The 12471-nt window shown below is 57.9% G+C and overlaps 2 long non-coding RNA genes across 2 annotated transcripts; one reads left to right on the forward strand and one right to left on the reverse strand.

The window, feature by feature from the left end:
• The first annotated feature begins 666 nt into the window (after positions 1–666).
• Positions 667–3703, forward strand: LOC144319445 (uncharacterized). Its single transcript, XR_013385262.1, has 2 exons — positions 667–2587; positions 2890–3703. It is a non-coding gene; the product is annotated as an uncharacterized LOC144319445 (long non-coding RNA).
• Positions 820–7700, reverse strand: LOC144319444 (uncharacterized). Its single transcript, XR_013385261.1, has 2 exons — positions 1801–7700; positions 820–1092 (listed from the first exon to the last, which is right to left on the reverse strand). It is a non-coding gene; the product is annotated as an uncharacterized LOC144319444 (long non-coding RNA).
• Between the last annotated feature and the right edge of the window lie 4771 nt (positions 7701–12471).

Here is a 12471-nt window from a genome sequence, read left to right on the forward strand (position 1 = left end):
TTAAATACCAACCATTCCCTCCGTTCTGACAGAGTTAAGTGTTTGATTTCCTCCTTGACTGGACTTGTTTAGGAGAATATTTTACAAGCTTTGTCATAAAATGCTTATTAATTACAAGTCACGCTGCATTGCAGTTGGAGGGTGTGGTATCATAAATATTGATTTTTTTTTAGTTGTGTTTCAATATAGTATCAATCTTTCTAAAGGTTGTGTGGGACCTAAAAGGCGTGTTCTCGTTTGAATGAAAAACAATTTGGAACGTATTTGTGTCTTAAGTAAATCCTGTTAACAATGTGCTCAGATTTCCTCTAACTTTTCTTATGTTTGCCTCCTTGAGCTTGATGCCTGGAAATTTCCAGACCTTGGTGAAGGCGAGGGCAGGTGAAGGGGCCTGGCGGTGCTGGTGGTGGTGGAGGGGGTTCAGAGAGGAAGCCATGGGGCGTGGGGGGATGGTGGAGGTGTGTGAGGCTGCTGCCCATGGAGCCTCTCCAGCTGCACTCCGACCACATTCACAGGCTCCCTGGCTGGCCTTCCCCCACCCCCACCCACCCCACCCCTCTGCTGCTGGACCCCCCCACCCCTCCAGGCCTGTCTATGCTCTCTGAGCCCCGGGGCACCCTCCCAGTCCTCCCACCTCTCTGCATGCTTCCTGCCCACTCTGCTTAAACTCTGTGTGGTCTCTCCAATGGGATCCAGATCAGAACTCAAGAAATGAGGCCAAATGAACCTAAAGTGCAGGATGGAGAATGGATAACGGACAAAGGGCAGGGCCACACCGGGTAGAAAAGAACAGCAACAGGAAAATCAGCGAAACCAAAACCCAGTTCTTTCATTTTATTGAAAAGATCAACGAAATGAATGCATCTTTAGCCTGCAGAGGTGGGGAAATCATCCAAGACCAAGATCACCAGCCCGAGGCCCGGGTCCAGGACTGTTTCTCACAAGCCTGCGCTCACGCATCCTGCCACCGGAGGCCCAGGTCCGTGTGTGGCTCACTCGGGCCGTGGTCCCACGTCCAGCGAGGAGCAAGCCTCCAGGCCCAGCGGCCTCCCTGGCACGTCCCACCACGGCGGCGCCCAGCACGCACGGCACCTGCAGGAGCAGAGGAGTGGCCGCACTTGGCTCGTGAGGCCAGCCTGACAGACGCCAACATCAGGTAAAAAAGCCACAAGAAGTGGACGTTTCATGCCTCATTTACACAGGCCCAAAACACTTCTTAAAGAGTAGCAAATTGAACCCAGAAATGCCTAGAACGGATGGTACGTCGTGAGCAGTAGGGTTATTCCAGGAATGAAAGGTTGGTTCAACATTAACACAACAACAAAGGGGGCTGAGGGCGGAGGCAGTGTGAGGCCAGGGGTGGGGGTCCTGTCCTGGGCGCCTCGATCCCTGACAGTCTCAGCTCCATGCGTCTACCCGGTTCTCGGAGCGAGCGTGGGAGAAAGGCCCCCTCTGGCCTCCCGCCCGCAGAGGGCAGAGCTGCTGTGCAACCTCGCCAGGCCCCCCAGGAGCAGCCAGTAGCCGAGCCCACCCGGCCTGGAGGCGGGACGTGGGGAGGGGCGTGCTGCCCCCCAGGCCAGAGTGGCCACGAGAGTGGCCAGGACAGCTGCACGGCGTCAGCCTCCTTTCTTGCCGGGAAAACACAAATTACAGCTGCAGTGAGATACCACCCGTGAGCGTGGCTGGAAAGGTGAGCAGGTGCCGCACGTCACTGGGGATGTGGAGCCACCAGGACGCTTGCTGTCCGTGGAGTGCAGGTGGCTGCACCCTGTGGGCGCTGCTCGGCGGCATCCCCCGTACCTTGACTTGGCCGTTCTGCTGCTGGCGTGCGCCCTCGGAAATGCTCCATCCGCTCTCTCAACGGCACGGGCCAGAGGTCTACACGGCGTCCTCACCTCGGAGCCCGGCACCGGAAACAACCCCACCTCCTGCCACCGAGGCATGGAGGAGCCGCCGCCCACCCACACCGCGGGGCCGTCTGTGGTAATGACGGAGGGCGACGGGACCCAGGCGCACCGCGGGGTCGCCGCAGAGCCCACGCGCCACAAAGGGAGCCCCGGCAGCGCTCTGGTTTCTGGGGCGTGGCGGAGCTGTGTCTACGTGACACGGTGTCTAGCAGGTGTGCGGTGGCATTAGGTCTAAAAGCACTATGTACGTATTTTAATTAAAAAATCCTTTCTGCTAGAAAATGTGAACCATCGTCTGAGCCGTCAGTGAGTCAGTCACTGGCCACCGGCCACTGTGACAAATGCGTGAGTAATGAAGTCGTTGGAAACGCTGTGAGAGTCACCGAGTGTGACTCAGAGACACCAAGGGAACAGGTGCCGTTGGGAAAGCGGTGCCGGCAGGCGGGCTCAGCGCAGGGTCGCCGCACACCCTCCGTCTGAAAACCACAACATCGGCACAGTCCCGGGTCGGGGGAGCCTGGCCGGGATCTCCCTGCTGTCACCAGGTGAGGGACGTGTTAACCGCCGCGTGTCCGCGGGTGGAGTCACCACAGCGCACACCGTGAGCTCCCGCGACCATGGCACATCCTGACGAAGCCAGAGGAAACAGAAGAGCCATGGATGGCCTCTTGCGGGAAGACGTGAGCACTCATTTAGAAGGGGACCAGGGAGGACGTCCCGGGGGCTCAGCGGCTGAGCATCCGCCTTCGGCTCAGAGCATGATCCCAGGATCCAGGATCGAGTCCTGCATCGGGCTCCCTGTGAGGAGCCCGCTTCTCCCTCTGCCTGTGTCTCTGACTCTCTCACGAATAAGTAAATCTTTTTAAAAAAGGAGATGAGGGAATGTTCTGGAATGTTCTGCACGTTGTTGGGGGTTTGGGTTACACATGTGTCATTTGTCACCGAAGGTTTTTACATCTCATTTGTTCCTTTTACGTCAAAGGAAAACCAACCCCAGCATAGGGTGCAGCTGATCTTACAGATGCTGAAGCATCGATGCCGGTGACTCCCTCCGAGATGCGTTAAGAAGATGGATGGATGGATGGATGGACAGTACGTGACAAAGCAGATGTGCCGAAACATTGATTCAACGGGATGAGTGTATGTGTTTCCTGTACAATTCTTTCATCTCTGCTAAATGTTTTCCTGTAATAAGAAGCTTGGGGGAAGGAAAGCGCTCGCAGCATCGTGGTTGGATGTGTCATGGGCATGACGCTGAGTGGAAGGAGCCAGGCTCCGAGAAACACGCACTGTCTGGTTTTGTTTATATAAAGTTCGGAAGTGGGCCCGCTTCTCGGGGGCAGAGGCACCCTGAGGCAGGTGTCAGGGTCAGAGGATGCCTCGGAGGATGTTTCATGCTGGGTGCTGAGGGCCTGGAAAATCCAGCAAGTTGCACCTTATGCTTCGTGCATGTTTATTCATATTTTTATGCTTTAGTAAAAATTTACATTAGGAAAACGCTTAGGAAAACGGGGATGGACCCAGAGGTCCTCACCCCAGAGAAAGCTTCCACCTGTCAGCTGCCCATACCCCATCTCCCTCAGGCCCTACAAATGTTGTCTTTAAAATATAACAACAGGGCAGCCCGGGTGGCTCAGCGGTTTAGTGCTGCCTTCAGCCCTGGGCCTGATCCTGGAGACCCGGGATCGAGTCCCACGTCGGGCTCCCTGCATGGAGCCTGCTTCTCCCTCTGCCTGTGTCTCTGCCTCTCTCTCTCTGTGTCTCTCATGAATAAATAAATAAAATACAACCAACAAGTTATTGTAATAAACCAGAAGCCCCTGCCCCCACACCCGACATCTTGTGGCCACTGTTGTCACAGTGCAGGTCGCCCGGTAATTAAGACGGCTCTGCTGGGGCACCTCTACGGCCGGGGGAGGAGCGAGCCCCAGGCGCACCTGCCCGTTCACGGGAACCTGATTTATGATGGTGTGGGCGGAGGAGGACCGCTCGGGGAAGAGGAGGCCCCGTAACAAATGCTGCCGAGACAATTAGTTATTCGTGTGGAAAAAATGAAATTGGATTTCTGTCTCACACCATAAATAAAAGTCACTTGCAGGAGACAGTGTGGGGCTCGTGCTCGTGGTCTCCCCGGGGTCGGGGCGGGCCGAGCGCAGAAGGAGAGACACATACATTGAACTGCAAGAGCATCAAGAACTTTATCGGAAAATAAGATAAAGAGAAGAACGAGTCAAAGTGGGAGGAGCCATTTCCACGAATAAACTGGTGAGGGGTCAGTTTGGAGCGTGTTCAGAAACGGCTGGGTGAAGGCCGCAGCCCGTCGGCACGGCGAGTCGGCGGGAAGGCGCATGTCCCGGGGTGCGAGGGGGCCCATGAGCCGCCCTCCCGGGCTGCCGCGTGGGGGGCGGCGTGGCTGGCGGGGCGCGGAAGGCGCGCGGGGGAATAGCGGGGCGGCCTTCTGCTCCTCGTTAGACCCTGAGGGAACGCGTGGTCCCGAGCGCAAGGAGACACACTCTGGGGCATCCCGGGCACGGGAACTGACAGGTGAACGGACACACGTGTGCTTGGAGCGTCTGCACCAGGGAGTTCGGCCCAGACGTGGAAGGCTGTGACCACAGGGCACGGAGGGTCCGGGCAGACCTTAGCGACGCCACCTGGGTGGGCCACACGCCGTGAGTGCTGTTTCGAGGTGCGTGTGACCCCAGAGGAGCATGGTGGGACCCGGCTAGGGGCCCTGGGGAGCTGGGGGCGGAGGTGGTGGACGCTGACCCGGAGGCGCTCCAGCTCCATGCGGCGGCATTGGGAGGGTCCCACTGTGCCCGCGGCACACACCAGATGACCCCACGGTCATATTACATGAATGAATTAATGAGATCCAGAAATGGAAGGTTTCCCGTGCCCGTGTGTCACAGACCCGTCTGGGCCCGACCGACAGCGATGATCGATGCCGCCCTCCGCTAACCAGGCGCACTGGCCACGACATCCACGCCGGCTCTACTTAGGCGGCCTTCAGCGCTTTCCAGCAGAGCTTGCCCATCCGTGAGCTCCCGCCGTCGCTGCGCCCTCAGCCCGCTGGACCATGCCTTTGGGGTAGAGCCTGGGGTGGGTGCGCCGTCTGGATGCCCACATGCCCGGGCTCTTCGCCCCTTCACTGCCAACTGCACCTGCTCCGAATACAGGACCGCAGCTCCCATTCGTCTGCATCTGGCCGCGCTGTCATTTGGCGTCCGGTCTTGAAGGGCAGAGACGTGCCACGTGCTTGCTTCCTCTGTCGAGAGTCTACCTTCTGGCTTGGACACCCCAGAGACTCCTCTGAAGCTCCCCCGCGGGTTCCTCCAGCTGGAAGCAGTGCCAGGGCTCCCTCCACCTGCCCGCTTCTCCCTCGGGAGACCCTGCCCAGCGCGCCTTCCCTGGTCACCCATCCCTAGGGTTGGTCCTGGGTCATGTGTCATAGGTTATAAACGCGGCTCTGGGAGCCCCATACTGGGCCCAGGTCGGTCAGAGGCTATGCTGGGGTGGAGGGGGGCAGCCCGTCACATGCAGGGACCTGTGTGTGACCTCGTATCCCCTCTTGAACTGGGGCTGGGGATAAAGACACAGGTGATGGGCACCATTGCAGAGAAGCGAGCTCCGTCCTGTGTCTCCGCCACCCTGCAGGGCTGTGTGCTTGGATGGTTGTTGCCGCCCCGGATGAGCTGTCATGTAAGCCCGCTCCCCTCCGAGCGGGATCTTTGTCTCCAGGGGAGAGGCGTCTCACTGCTCTCTGCGTGGCGTCTAATATTGCATTTCTGACAAATCTATTAAGCATATTTCCCTAAATATTTAAGCACTTGCACAATTAATGAATCCCAACTAGAAAAATTAACCAATAAAATTTCCCAGATATTTAGATATTGATTATAAACTTTAATCAAATGCTTCTAAATGTTTAATTAAGATCACAAGCTAAATATGTCAGATTTGCTTAAATTGCTTTAAGCACCTTTACAACCAGGTACAACCTACATGTTATGGGCCAAGTGTTTGTGTCTCCCCCAAATTCTCGTGCTGAGGGCCTGACCCCCAACGTGACTGGAGAAGGACCTCCAAGAGGTGGGGCCCTGACCCCATGACCCTGGTCCCAGAGATCCCGCGTGTCTGTCGCTGAGGCAGGCCCGTCCATGCTGGCTGGTGGAGCAGCCCCAAAAGATGGAGACGTGGGTACCCAATCGTGTGCTTCTGTCAGAGGCATGTTGTCCTGTCTGCAGGGTGACCCCCAGTGAGAGAAAAGCCTTACGTTTCTCACTCTGAACCCTGCTGCCCGCGGTGCCTCTGCTCTGCTGCTCTCATGCTGCCTAGAGCTGTCTTTCCATGGTTGCTGGGACTTTCCAGAAACACGGGGAAGACATAGGGCTCCTCCATAGCCTCGCCTGCAGGATCTGGGTTCTTCTTGAGCCCACTTCTTTCCCGTGTCCATCCCATGAAGCACCACCAGAAGCTGTTTTGTCCACATCAAGGGCCACTGTCTGCTGCCCGGGGACCAGAAACGCCTCTTCATCCGTCCTTAGCAAGCAGCATCCCCAGGAGGGAGGGGACCCTCTTCCTCCTCAGGGTGGCCGTGTGTCCTGGGCTTTGCAGACTGACGCCCCCAGTCATCCACTCATGTGTGGCCTGTGTGTGTCTTGGGCTGAGGTCCACCTGGTGGATCCGGTGGACCAGGTGGCACCCGGTGCGGTGAGCCTGTCCTGCTGGCACATGCCCAACACCCCTGCAAACACCCGGCCTCCAGGGACACGAGGGTCAGCGTCCTGGGGCAAGCACCAAGGAGTAGAGCACCTGCTGCTCCAGGGCCTCAGGCGGTGGCACCCGTGACTCCCTGCCTGATGGCAGCGTTGCTAAGCCTGCGGTGTTTGGCACCGGTGTGAAAACACAGCTCCTCCGCTAACGGTTGTTCTGTCGACGGCAGGTTCTACCTTCTTCTCAGTGCCCCACGCCTGGCTGCCCCTCGAGGGCATGGTTGGCGTCGCAGCCTCAGTTTCTTCTCTGCCACATGGGATGACGCCTTGGGTGGGTAAACCAGGAGCCGGTCACTTGGCTGCACCTGCCCCAAACGTCTTTGCCCTCTGAGCCCCAGGCTCCTGCAGGACATGCGAGTCACCGTGGGGCCGGGAAGCCTCGGCAGCATTCTTGGGCATCGCTGAGAAATAATCACGACGAGAGGGGAACCACAATGTCTCGACCAAAGAGACCCGATAAACACAACACCCCGTGGTGCTCTGCAGCCGTCGGGGTGACCGGGGGCCTCTGCCAAGGAGGGGGATGGCACAGGGCAGCATGTGCGTCGTTGTCGTGCGGGGGCGAGGAGGTGGTTGTACGCACGCGCACAAAGGTACACAGAAGCATCACATGTGCAAGTGTGCACACACATGCCACATGCGGGTGCACCCATGCACACGCACGCTCAAGGGGAAAGGTCCGCAGACACGCCACCCAGAGGGCACAGCCACTATTTCTGGGTGGCGGAGCAAGAAGTATGTTCTTTTCTTGAGACTTTGCTACATTTTCCAAATTGTAAAACATTTGGAAAATGGTATGAAGAAGACAAAACGAAAACAAAACAACAAAACAAAACAAACAAACAAAAAAGAAGACAAAACATTCCCCAGATGTGTTTGTTTCTTGAGCAGGAGACACTGGCACTGCCTCCTGCCAGGGTTCTGGGTGCGAGGGTCATGTTCCCAGAGCCTGGCTCCGGCGCGGTGGCTGTCGGGCCCGGGCTTCCTGGATGCGGCCGCAGGAAGGGTGCAGGGCTGGCGTCTCTGGCCACTTGGCCCCATCCCCCCCACCCCCTCCCCCACAGACCAGCTCCGAAGGGGTTAAGATGCGCCACCAATGCAAATCAGGTTTAATTAATCCTTTTCATCAGTTGCAAATATACCTTCTGAACCCTATTAAAAACATGAATATGCAAATGCAGACCTTTTTAAATTCTCATTTTCAAGGACTTGGTGTTGGGGTTTGATTAGTGAATTCCGTTAACAGCCTGTAAACCTGGTGCAAAATTTAATTTCCATTTTAAGTTAAAAAAAAAAAGAAAAAAGTCATGAAGGCTGTTGGTAATTGAGCTAATTATGGTGTTATACTAACGAGACCACACAGGGAACCCTGGCAGATAGAAGGGGCAGTGGCCGGGCAGGCACAGAGGCTCCCGGTGCCCTCTGGGCCATCCCCTGTGGCCGTAAGTCCATTTTCTGGATGTGGAGGCTGAGGCTCACGGTGGGGAGGAAGCTGGAAGTCCTGCAGGCTGGGGCAGAGACAGTGTCAGGGGGGCCACTTGGTGTCCAGGCCACCGCGCGGCGGCTGGGCTCTGGGGGAGGAGTGTCCTGGAGGGAGTGGACCTACCTTGAACCCCCGCCAGGCACCCTGGGCCCCTGTGCATGGGGGACATGGCTCATGGCTTCCTGGCTCTGCTGAGTCCCTACGGACTCCCAGGTGACCTGCTGGGGCAGCCACTTGTCTTATTAATTAAATACACAGACAATTTGACAGCCCCTGTCACAAGGACAGTGAGTGTGGAATGACCTGTGGTGGACAAGACAAGGTCCTGTCCCAACGGAGGCAGGCGGTGTGCACAAGAGAAGACGCCGGCTTTCCCAGATGCCGTGGACAGCCAAGTGAATGTCTCGCTATTTACATTGATGACACATTGAAGTGACATTTTGGAGTCGTTGGTTTAAATATAATATATTAAACTCAATCTCGCTTGTTTCTTCTTACTTTTTAAATGTGGCTCCTGGACAATTTCAAAGCACATGCGTGTGGTTTTTGTGTTATTTCTGCTGGCCTGTTCTGTGGGTTCCCGAGAAGGCAGTAGCCTGATGTAAAATGTGTGTGCTGTGGGTTCTATAACATACGTGCTACCGTTCTGTTGTCCGTAAAATACGCAGGAAGAAGATGCCACCAGGAGCCCTAACGCAGGTCCGGGAGATGCATCCGTCAGCTCGGCCGCTGTAACAAATATCTCGTGGGGGGTGGGGCTTAAACAGGGTGTCTCTCACATCCTGCAGCCTGCAGGTCTAAGGTCCAGGTGTGTGCGGGGCTGGGTCCTCCATGGCATGTAGACGCCAAGTTCTCCCCGTGTCCTCGCATGGTCATCCCCCGTGTGTGTCTCCTCCTCCTGGGACTTGAACCTGTGGATTTGGGGAACACAAAAGGTGTTCACGGAGGTGGGTCAGGTGAGACGTGGGGACAGCAAGGGCGATCAGACTGGCGGGTCCGAGGCACCCGAGGAGTCTGAGTCTCAGAAACAGTCACCAAGTAGAGACCCCCCCAAAAAAACTGCCATGAATTCTTGGAAAGGTACATTTGGGAGATCTGGAGCCAAACATAAGGTGGGGACCAGAACCACAAGAAGACGGTTTACAGGCAGGACGTGCATGTTACTCTGCACCCGGGACTTAGTGTCGCTTCTGGTTTGATTTGTTTTGGCTTATGTTTGTGTTTGAAAACAATGACCAAAATGGTTCAGAACTATGACAGTTCTGAGGAATGCTGTCAGTTTTACTTTAAGATGAGACTCTGGTGTTTCTGTCCATTATCGTTTTCAGTAAAACCTCAAGTGTGTTAGGAACAACCACAACACAGCCCCGGTGAAATCCATCAGTAGATGCTTTCATGGAAAATCTCCAAGACGATTAGGTGAGAACGACAAGGCTGCAGAATAATCCACCGTGATTGTGCAAACCACACACGCCACCCAAATCCGAACCGTGTACTTCTGTGTCTGTGTGTCCACGTGTCTGTGTGGGAGTCCATCCATGATGGAAGGTGGGGGGACGGGCCATAGGGGGGCTTTTCTTTACGTTGAAAATACGTTCAGCAAGACGGGTTGCGGCTCGGGCCAGATGGCGCCTGCACGCGGGCCCGCTCGCCCTCAGCGGCCCTCGTGCTGTGTGACTTCGGGCGATGCCCTGTCCCTCTCTGGCCTGGAGCAGGAATTCCTGCGGTTTGGCAGCCACCTGTCCTCACCGAGAGCACATGCATGTACACAGCACACACGGCACACGTACACATGTGCACATAGCCATGTGGGTGCACACACACGCCCAAGCACTCACGCACACGCGCATGGCACAGAGCGCCGCGCGTACGCACGCCTGGACCTTGCTTGGCTCTGGTGTCTTGGCGACAGTCAACCGCGAGGGAAACGGGCCAGGTCAGATGCAGGGGCGGGAGTCTTGCAGAACTTGGCCCAGGAGGGGGCGGGGCATGTGGCCCGAGGCAAGTACCTGCGCCTTCCGGACCCCGCCTCCTCCGGGACAAGACCCCCGGTCACTTTGGGATGGGGAGGAACTCAGGGGCACCCGGAGCCCCCAGCAGCCCAGGTAAAGGCAGATTCCGACTGGGTCTGGCGGCCGCAGGGGGCAAGCGGTGGGTGGAGACACTGAACAGCCCTGCGGCAGCCTGCGGCGGGTGCGGAGGGTGGGGTCCCGGGGAGGCCCCAGCAGGCGGCGCTGTCCTCCCTGGAGCCTCGGGGAAGCTGGAAGGAGCCCGGTCTCACTCAAATCCTGTTACATCCTGGCAATTAGAGTTTATCGCTGTGGCACTAATCCCTTAAAATTAGTCATTAGCGGCTTAAGAACCATTTAGTGTCGGGTGCCCACTAATGAGCCCGCGGCAGCGGGGATGTGCCAGAACCAGAACTCTCGTGTCCGTGCGGCTGGGACCTGGGTGGGACCCCACGGGGTGCGGGTGGCCCCAAGGGTCCTGCTCCACGTCCAGCGCAGGTGCCGAGTCATCCCGGGGGTGGGGGTGTCGTGGGAACTGCCTCACCTGCACCTGCCTGCTTCTTCCTGGAAAGCTCTGAGCACAGCCACGTCCACCGCCCGCTGGCGGCGTCGGGGCTGGGGGGGCGCTGGAAGGGGCCGTGGGGACCCTCTCTGCGGAGGGAGGAGGCTGGGCACTGTGGCAGGGGTGAGGGCCGTGTCTGGGCATCTGGACCCGAGGGGGGGCCTTGGCTGGATTTTAGCTGCCGGGCGCCCACCCCATCCTCCTACAGGAGCAGGGACAGCGGGCGCCCCGGCTCTGCCAATCAGAGACCCAGCCAGGCCCCCTAACTCCAGATGTGATGAAAGCCTCAGGACCGGGCTAGGAGCCATTCTGGATGGAGGTGGTAGTGGAATCCTGCAGCCGGGGGGCCCCACGGTGTGTGTCGGGCGCAGGTAGGCAGTGGCCACGGGGTCATATGACCACCGGTTGGAGTAGGGGCTGTGGCAAGATGCAGCCCAATTCCTCAGGGCTGACTCAGATCCTTCCAGAACATTCCTCTTTTGCCCAGATTGGAGTTGTAACCAACAACATCTCCTGGTGAGCACCCCGCTGGGGGCCCCTGCACCCTGGTGCCCATGATCCAGGACACCCCTGGCCTTCCCGCCTGCCTCTCTAGGTCCTACCTGCCCTGGAGGGTGGCTGCCTGCATGCAGGGATGGTGCTGGTGAGTGGACACCACCCACCCACAAGGGCCTCAGCCCCCACCCCACCCACGCTGCCCTGGTTTCTGATGGCGCAGGACAAGAGGTCAGGGACCCAGAACAGAGCCCGGCACACAACGGCTGCTCGCGATGATCTGAGCGGGTGAATCCACCCTGATGTCTGTCCACAGCCCAACTGGCTGGGGAGGTCTTTGCTGCAAAAGGCTGGACGTCCAGGAGCTTCCTCCCAATTCTTCGAGGAGCTGCTCCGTGGGGCTCCACCAGCCTCCAGGATAGGGAGCGGCGTTTTAAACTGAGTGCTGTCCGTGAGACAGGACCTGGGGGGGGGGGACCTGGAGCTCCCCTCGGGCTGTGGAAAGCCCTTGCGCTGGGCCAGCGTCCCTCTTCTCACTGGCTTGTGGCTCTGGAAGCCATGTCACCACACCAAGCCCGCTTTCTCATCTGCAAAGTGGGAACAGCACTTATGCCCTCCCTGGCCATACTGTGATCGAAGGAGCTAGGGGGCTCTGGTTTCTAGCACAGAGCCTGGTGGACCTGTGGCTGACCCAAGGGCCTGGCTGGTCCGTGTCTCTGTCTGAGGTACACGTCTGTAGTCCAAGCTCCAGAGCTGAATGGCCACAACCTGAGTGCACAGCGAGTCTCCTTCAGCTTTGCTGGGTGTGGGTACCCAGAGATGCAGGGGCCAGGGGGCTAGGGTTGGGGTTTAGGGTGCGTGCCTAGAGGTGACTGATACACAAGGCACTCTCCCCTGGGCACCAGGGAGCTGGTGTCCTGGCTCCCACCCCCACTGCCAACAGCCTTGGGACCCACCACTTGGCAGAGCCGGCTTGGTGAGGCTGCGCCCCGTTGGCTGCTCCTCCAGCCTCTGCTGGGCTCAGATAGCGGGCTCACTGCACGATGTGATCACCGCGGGCGTGGTGAGGCTGCCGGGCCATGGGCTGGCACCACCGATGCAGACGCACGGGGTGACTGACGTCAGGACTCATTTTCTCCATGACTGGGGACAGGCCTGCAGTGCTGAGCTGTGCATGTCAATGAGGTGGCGCTCCGGCTTCCAACGCCAGGGACTCCATCTTCTGTCCTGCCAGCCTCTT

This window comes from Canis aureus, chromosome 8 (assembly GCF_053574225.1).
Source record: "Canis aureus isolate CA01 chromosome 8, VMU_Caureus_v.1.0, whole genome shotgun sequence".
NCBI classification, from domain to species: domain Eukaryota; kingdom Metazoa; phylum Chordata; class Mammalia; order Carnivora; family Canidae; genus Canis; species Canis aureus.